We start from the raw sequence: 6956 nt of genomic DNA on the forward strand, positions 1-6956 counted from the left end.
GATTAGCTGGTAAAAATCAATTTTATAAGTTTAAAACCGACACCGTGGAACTCTATACTTTATATACCCTTTCTCATGCATCACTCCTGATGTTCATGCTACCTATATAACATCATCAATAAATGACTCGACATGTTCATTATATAGCCTCGTACATAACATTTTCATGATTCCCAAAATCGTGAAAGGAGTTAAATACTTTGTACTTCATTCCTATTACAAATCAATGATACCAAGGTGATTAAACATACAGATTCCAATGCTTATTGGAAATTTCCTAGAGACAAAAGTGAGGTCCTTTTGATGAAAATGTGGCAGCGTAATGCCTAGCGAACCAGGATAGTGTTTCAGGAAGATAATGAATATGACAATGAAGGGTTGGTCATATCAGGACGAGTATTATGTGAAGTGTAAAGACTTGCACATAAACAGTAGTGGTTCATGGACATATCACGTTTACTAACAACTAGGACACTAAATGGGGTTCACAAAGAAAGGTCCAAAGGTAACACTTATTTATCTTTCAATGCTCAATCGTTATAAATTATAATTGAATCTTGGCATTTGTATCTATGAATCAATCTCCATTCATGTGTGGAATTTTTGGGAAGTGGTGAAAATGGAAAACCTAAATGTGGATTTTCGCTAACTTTGGACATTGAAAATTAAAAATTATATCTTATTGATAAATGCATCGCAACAAACTAAGACGTGTCTAAACAAAACCAAGATGAATGAGATATCTATTGAATTCAATGCCAAATAATATATTCTTGTTTCACAATCAAAACTCCCTCCATCTGAAAGGAGCAATTACACATAAGCACAAGACAATGTCCTAGTCATTACAAGAAAGATGCTACACAATTTGAATATGCAATTAAATAAAAAAAAAAAAACAAAAACAAAACAACTTTTGATCAAGTTGGAAGATTTTAGCACAATGGTAACTGAACACAGTAATCTCTATTAGAATGTATACCCTAAAGTTTCTACCTCGGCTGGTCGCCATAACGTCTTCTGGACACACAACAAACCTTCTTGTTCCTTGTTGTAAGTCATAACAACATTCCAATGCATCGACTTGACCATGCTCTCGATCTCAGCAATCGTTTCAACATTATCACGGACGATTATTTTTCCTTCTGGCCTTAAGATCCTGTCAACTTCTGCAATCACTGATGCTAACTTACACCTGTAACAAAAAATTTATCCGTTACTATATTTACTTTTTTGGTAACTGTGAGAACACATCAGGGAAAACTCACGGGACCCACAAATGCCTTGCTAACCAGCGTGACCAAATAAAGCGCGTAGCTTACCCTATTCCCTGCGAATTCGCTTAGGTAAACGCGTTGTGTTTGTGTCAACCTAGCGGTTTCATAGGTTGACCCGCTCAACACATTTTTTATTTGATATTTTAAAATATATGTCATAAAATTAAACTAGTTGGGTATTAAAGCCAAAATTTAAAACTTAAAAGACAAATTAGCATAAGATTTTATTACAAAATGTAATGGCTTTATATACATTTGTAATTTTTGTTGTAAAATAGTAATTTTAAGGTATTAATACTTGATAAAAACAAAATAGAGAAATAATAGACCCAGGTGAAACGGGACGTGTTTGTGTCAACCCACAAAAATTTGTGTTGTTCAGGTTCAAATATCTAACACGATTTTCAGGTTTTTGTCGGATTGGACATGTGAACCAGCAAACATGACGCGTTTAGCACACTCTATGGACAGATGACCTTGAACGGTTGGTGAATAGGCCAAATATGATCCTTTTGAAATGGGTCAAAGGTTGTAACAGAGCCCAATAAAATCTAACCCGTTTTCTAGTAAACGGGTTAAAAATGGCACCTTTTGTTGCATAAGATCAAATGAATTACCTTTTCTTAAGATCTGAGAAAAGATGATCAGCATGAAGAAGATCATATGTTCTTGGGTAAGTACTGAAGGACTCACACCAGTTATGATATATCCCAAACAGTCCCCGTTCGTATATAACCGCAAGCGTATCAGGTGAATCAACCGGGACAACATTCATCACCCAAACTTTCAGATCCTTTAATGCAGCAGCGAATCTAGAAACATATGACAACATTAAACAACATAACAGCACAGACCAAGTAACGTTAAGAATACTGGTTTGACTTTGAGAGTTCGTGTTTGACTTACCCTCCATAAATGGATCTCATATCCATGACATTTCTAATAGTTGACCAATCAAGTCCCAAACCGTTAATGTAAGATTTGGAGACCACACGTTTCCAGTGGTCATAGTCAGCGCCTCAGCGGTGAAGTCATCGGGTGCGGGTTTTCCATAAACACCCTTATCCGTGCTCTTCAACCAGTAAGGTGGCGAGTCCAACCTTTCGGGCCACATTTCGGGCCAGTTTGACCCGCGTGCTGATGAGTCAACAGGGACCTTATGCATGCATGCCTCGAGTTCTACATTCCTGTTGTGTCATAAATCATGCCAACATGTTCTTTAACAGAATATTCATTATTTAAATAAAAAATAATAATAAGAATTTTACCAGATTGCATCTGGATCGTCGTTGCTTTGACATATAGGCGGATCATTTTGTTGTCGGTTTTCAAAACAGTCGTTAGAAGTTGGCTTTCTGTATATTGCTGCACCTACTTCATTCAGTGAATCGTTATAAATCACCACAAGCTCCCAACACATAGCCTTTGTCAATTTAGACATAGCTGCACATCATCATCTCACATATCAGATGTGAATCAATAACCAATAATTAATAATTACAATCTAATTACAGAAAGCTTTACCTTCCCATATTTCCAAATCTTCACCCTCCCTTTGGTAAACCGGGGTAGCAGACCAAACAAAATAACCACCGGGCCGTAAAAGACGGTTAAGCTCCAACAATAGTTTTCCACCTGGAAACATATTATTTGAGACTATCATTTTTAAAACTATTTTCTGTTTATAAACCGAAACATATTATTTGAAAGTATTATTATTATTACCTTCAACGTGCCAGGGAACTCTGCAACGGGCACAATGAATGGCATCAAATACTTTACTAGGGAAGGGTAATCTTTGGGTACCCATAACAGCTGAAATGGCGGGAATGCCCCTTTCGAGTGCAAATTGAACTTGCGCTTCGTGTTCGTCTTTTGGAGCAAATGACATTGTGAGTACGTCTCTCTCGAAAAGATAGCCTCCAAAGCTTGCAACACCACATCCAACATCGAGTATCACACGGGTTCTTTTTCCCCATTCGATATCGGGCATTGACTGCAAATTTGTAATGAAAAAACAATTTTGGGGTGTTACGAGATAGGCTCTGAGCTACTAGAGATCGGTTCACTAAGAGCTTGAATCCATCCGAGCTTAGACAAGCTTGAGCTAAAGTAAGCTTGTTTAATAAATGAGCACGAGCCAAAGCTTCACTTATCGAGCTCGAGCTGCATTGCGAGCCTAAACGAGCCTATTACTTATATCATTTTTATGTAATATGTTAAATATATAGTTTTATAAAATAACTATTACTTTATATAAAATTATGATAAGCATAACTAAATAATACTTTTTATGCTATATTGAGAATTGAGAAGTTACAAATAAAAGTATGAACAAAAAAATATATATGAATGTGTATAAATTATTTAATAAACAATAATGAGCCAAGCCGAGCCCTATCTTGAAAACTGCTCACGAGCCGCAGTTGATCTTTAGAAATAAAGCTTGAAACAAGACGAGCTAGAAATCAATAATGATAATCCAGATTTAGGAGGTTTTTATGAACTCAAAACAAACTTAAGGGTGACTTCAGATTGACCCATTTGACAGGTTTCCAATCTTTTCTATATTTTACGCATTTGAAAGAGATATAAGTTAACCGAGACTTACGTTTTGGATATGATCAATATAGTGAAGAGCTCCATTCTTGAACTGAGTACCACCCCCGGGAAAAGAAAGATATTGACCCGTTACTTTGACCCAGTTTTGATGCCCTTTGACTTCAGCCAGTTTCGTGCTCGGAATGTTATTGTACCATATCTGCAAAATACAGTCAGCACTCAATCAGAAAATCTACAAAAGGGGCAAAATCTCAAGATTTATTGTTACTTTTATAACAAATGGATTAATCATATCAAACGGGCCAAACGTTACCCAAAGTCAAATTTTAACGCATACAACCTCTTAGATCGTTTTATTCAAAAAATGAATATGCTTATTCCAACAGTATTGATTTTTTATAATCTCTTAATGCATTAATTAGTCATAAAATGTTCTAAGAAAATGGACAAAAAGATCTTTCACTTTGCAGGTTAACCCAAACTGACCGGCCCGTTTCACCCCACATACCATATCTCGGCTTTTGGGCCATCTGATCGGGATCGTGTAACCTCGGGGAAGCGGGACCAGGCAAGTGGGTGGCTCATCAGGACAATGTCTCTCCCTGTGCTCATAATGCTTTGTACTATGAATCTTTCTAAGGGCTGCAATATTATCAAGACAAGGTATAAAATCCGGGCCCGTGGCTGCCTTACAAGTCTTCCACTTGTAACCACTTTCTGACCTTTTTGATTCACTCGCTGACTCATTCGCTTGTGTGGAAAAGGCTCCACTTTTGGGTCGGGCTTCCTTCAGAATTTCAGCCCGGTCAGCATCAGGTAAAGATCCAAGCTTTTTACCATCTTCTTGCTTCTTTTCTTGTTTCTCAACCGAACCTGATTCCTCAGCCTCATTAGTATCAAAACTTGAACCCGAGCCCGTTTCATCCTCATTTCTTGAAACGGGCTCTTCATTGTTCTTGATACGGGTTGTTGATGATGATTCTTCTGGTAAATCACCAGAACTATCTTCAAACTGAGAAGATGAAACTATGGACACCTTTGATGTTGGTTCGGACACGGGCTTCTGACCCGGCCCGTTTGGGTTGGGGCCCGGGAACACAGGTGATGACATAAACATCCATACACCAATCAAACAAAGAGCAGTGACAACAAACACTGTTGCCATTGAACGTGACGACTTTTTTCCATCAACCCGGGAATACTTTCCCGGAGCCATGTCTTAGAAACCTGAAAAGCCCAAATGGGATATCGAATAAATGGACGAGCGCATAAAGATATGGTGAGCACATACCGAGTATTATCGTTACACATTATTATCTTGCGACGAGTTAAAACAAACAAACATGTCACAATTGTGACATTGATATGTTGTCTATGTAATATTAGGTAATTTAACATTTTTATTTTTATTGTATTGGTTTTGATGTGAGAACAAAAAAGTGGTCCTGGTTTGTAGGCATGATCTGAGATGAGAATCAAGCAAGAATAGAATAATATAGGGAATACCCAGAAAATGACACCATACAACCCTGTATAAGTCAACACAAACCCTTAACCCATACTGGGGCATTTACGACAGTGATAACAAAACAAAAACAATTATGTAATCAGTGAATACAAACCCATAAACCCTAAACAGTAAACACCAAAGTGGTTAAAACAGTGAAAAATAAAAAAGTCTCACTAAAAGAAACATTTTAAAATATTTCCTTTATTCAACAAAATAAATTCAAATCTTCTTATTATTATATGATTTAAATAAATAACTTGGGTTGTCAGGCAAGATTTTTGTTCTTCCGTTTCTTTGATATTAAATTATGATGATTATAAATGAAAGAAAATAACTAAAATTTATGCTAATATTTGTCTTAAAACTTGCAAAATCATAAGAAGTTTTAAATTATATGGTATCTTAAAATGTTTAAAAATCTTGATCATTTTGTTATTAAAAATTCTTTAAGTCTTTTTATTATTTCTCATATTACCAATGCCTCTAGCATATAAATCTTACTCTATTATTCAACCGGTGTGGTATAAACATAGTATATATGAAAGAAGAGGTAAAAATATATATGAAAGAAAAAGGGTGGGTGGGTTTACCTTGACGAATGATTTGATGGTTTGGGTCAGACTTTGAAGCTCATTTGCTGTAAAACAAGTATCCATAAACATGGAAATGGAATATATATATATATATATAGCCATAGGTGGATGATATAATAATAATAATAATAATAATAACAATAAGAAGTATTCATTTGGACGAGGATACGGTGGCGTCGAAACGGGAGTAGACCCAGGGGAACAAACAGCCATTGCTTCCTTCCCATGCCCATCTTCCGATGAATGAAGGGCCTTATCTCTAATTGTTCTAACTTCAGGGGTCAATCATGCCCATTTACTAACTTGTTGCTTCAGTGGCTTTACTTTCAACTCCATGCACCTAAGTTAAAATAAGACAATGCTGTGAAATTATTATATATCAAATTGTTTGTTTGTTTGTTTGTTTTATTTTTAAATTTGAGTATGCTCGGTACATAATCGATGATTTTAAGTAAAGAATCCTGAGAAATGTCATATGAAGAGCCTACCTATAAGATGGGTCTCACATGTAGGCTCTGATCCACGGAGAAAGGGAGGCCCCACAAAGAAACATTTTAGAAGGTTACTTTGAGGGAAATGGTCTCTTGTTCACATGATCTTGTTGGTGGCCCAAGACATATTGTCTCAAGATAAGAAGCGTGATTCAAGGAATAAAGATCCAAGAAGCAGCCGGACCGAATGAAGAAAAGAAGAACCAAAGGAAATATATAATGTCAACATAACCGTTGTATAACCTACATAACCCCTTCCCTCTATATAAGGGAAGGGAAGACCATGCATAAGGCAGAACATACAACATCAATACATATTACATTACTCACAATTATACTCTCAATCATCATTCTCTTCGATATCATTAGAAACGTTACACCCCCGCGCGTGGGAATAGGTTTCAACATCATTGCATGAACAAATATTTGTTTCATGTAAATAACGACAAATATTTGACATTCTTCGACTAATAGTCGTTCCTCTTAACATATATTAAAAAAAACTAACAATTACTCTTTGGGA

The 6956-nt window shown here is 36.2% G+C and overlaps 1 pseudogene across 1 annotated transcript; it reads right to left on the reverse strand.

Annotated features, from left to right (window-relative positions):
• Window positions 1-752: 752 nt before the first annotated feature.
• LOC143576661 (putative methyltransferase PMT24) lies at window positions 753-5103 on the reverse strand (annotated as a pseudogene). The gene is made up of 8 exons (XR_013142983.1): window positions 4348-5103; window positions 3889-4038; window positions 3003-3273; window positions 2802-2912; window positions 2546-2720; window positions 2184-2464; window positions 1895-2089; window positions 753-1195 (listed from the first exon to the last, which is right to left on the reverse strand). The product of XR_013142983.1 is annotated as a putative methyltransferase PMT24 (transcript).
• Window positions 5104-6956: the final 1853 nt, after the last annotated feature.

This window comes from Bidens hawaiensis, unplaced genomic scaffold (genome assembly GCF_021521415.1).
Source record: "Bidens hawaiensis isolate Kalapana, Puna unplaced genomic scaffold, B.hawaiensis_p1.1 tig00028252_1, whole genome shotgun sequence".
Classification (NCBI taxonomy): Eukaryota; Viridiplantae; Streptophyta; class Magnoliopsida; order Asterales; family Asteraceae; genus Bidens; species Bidens hawaiensis.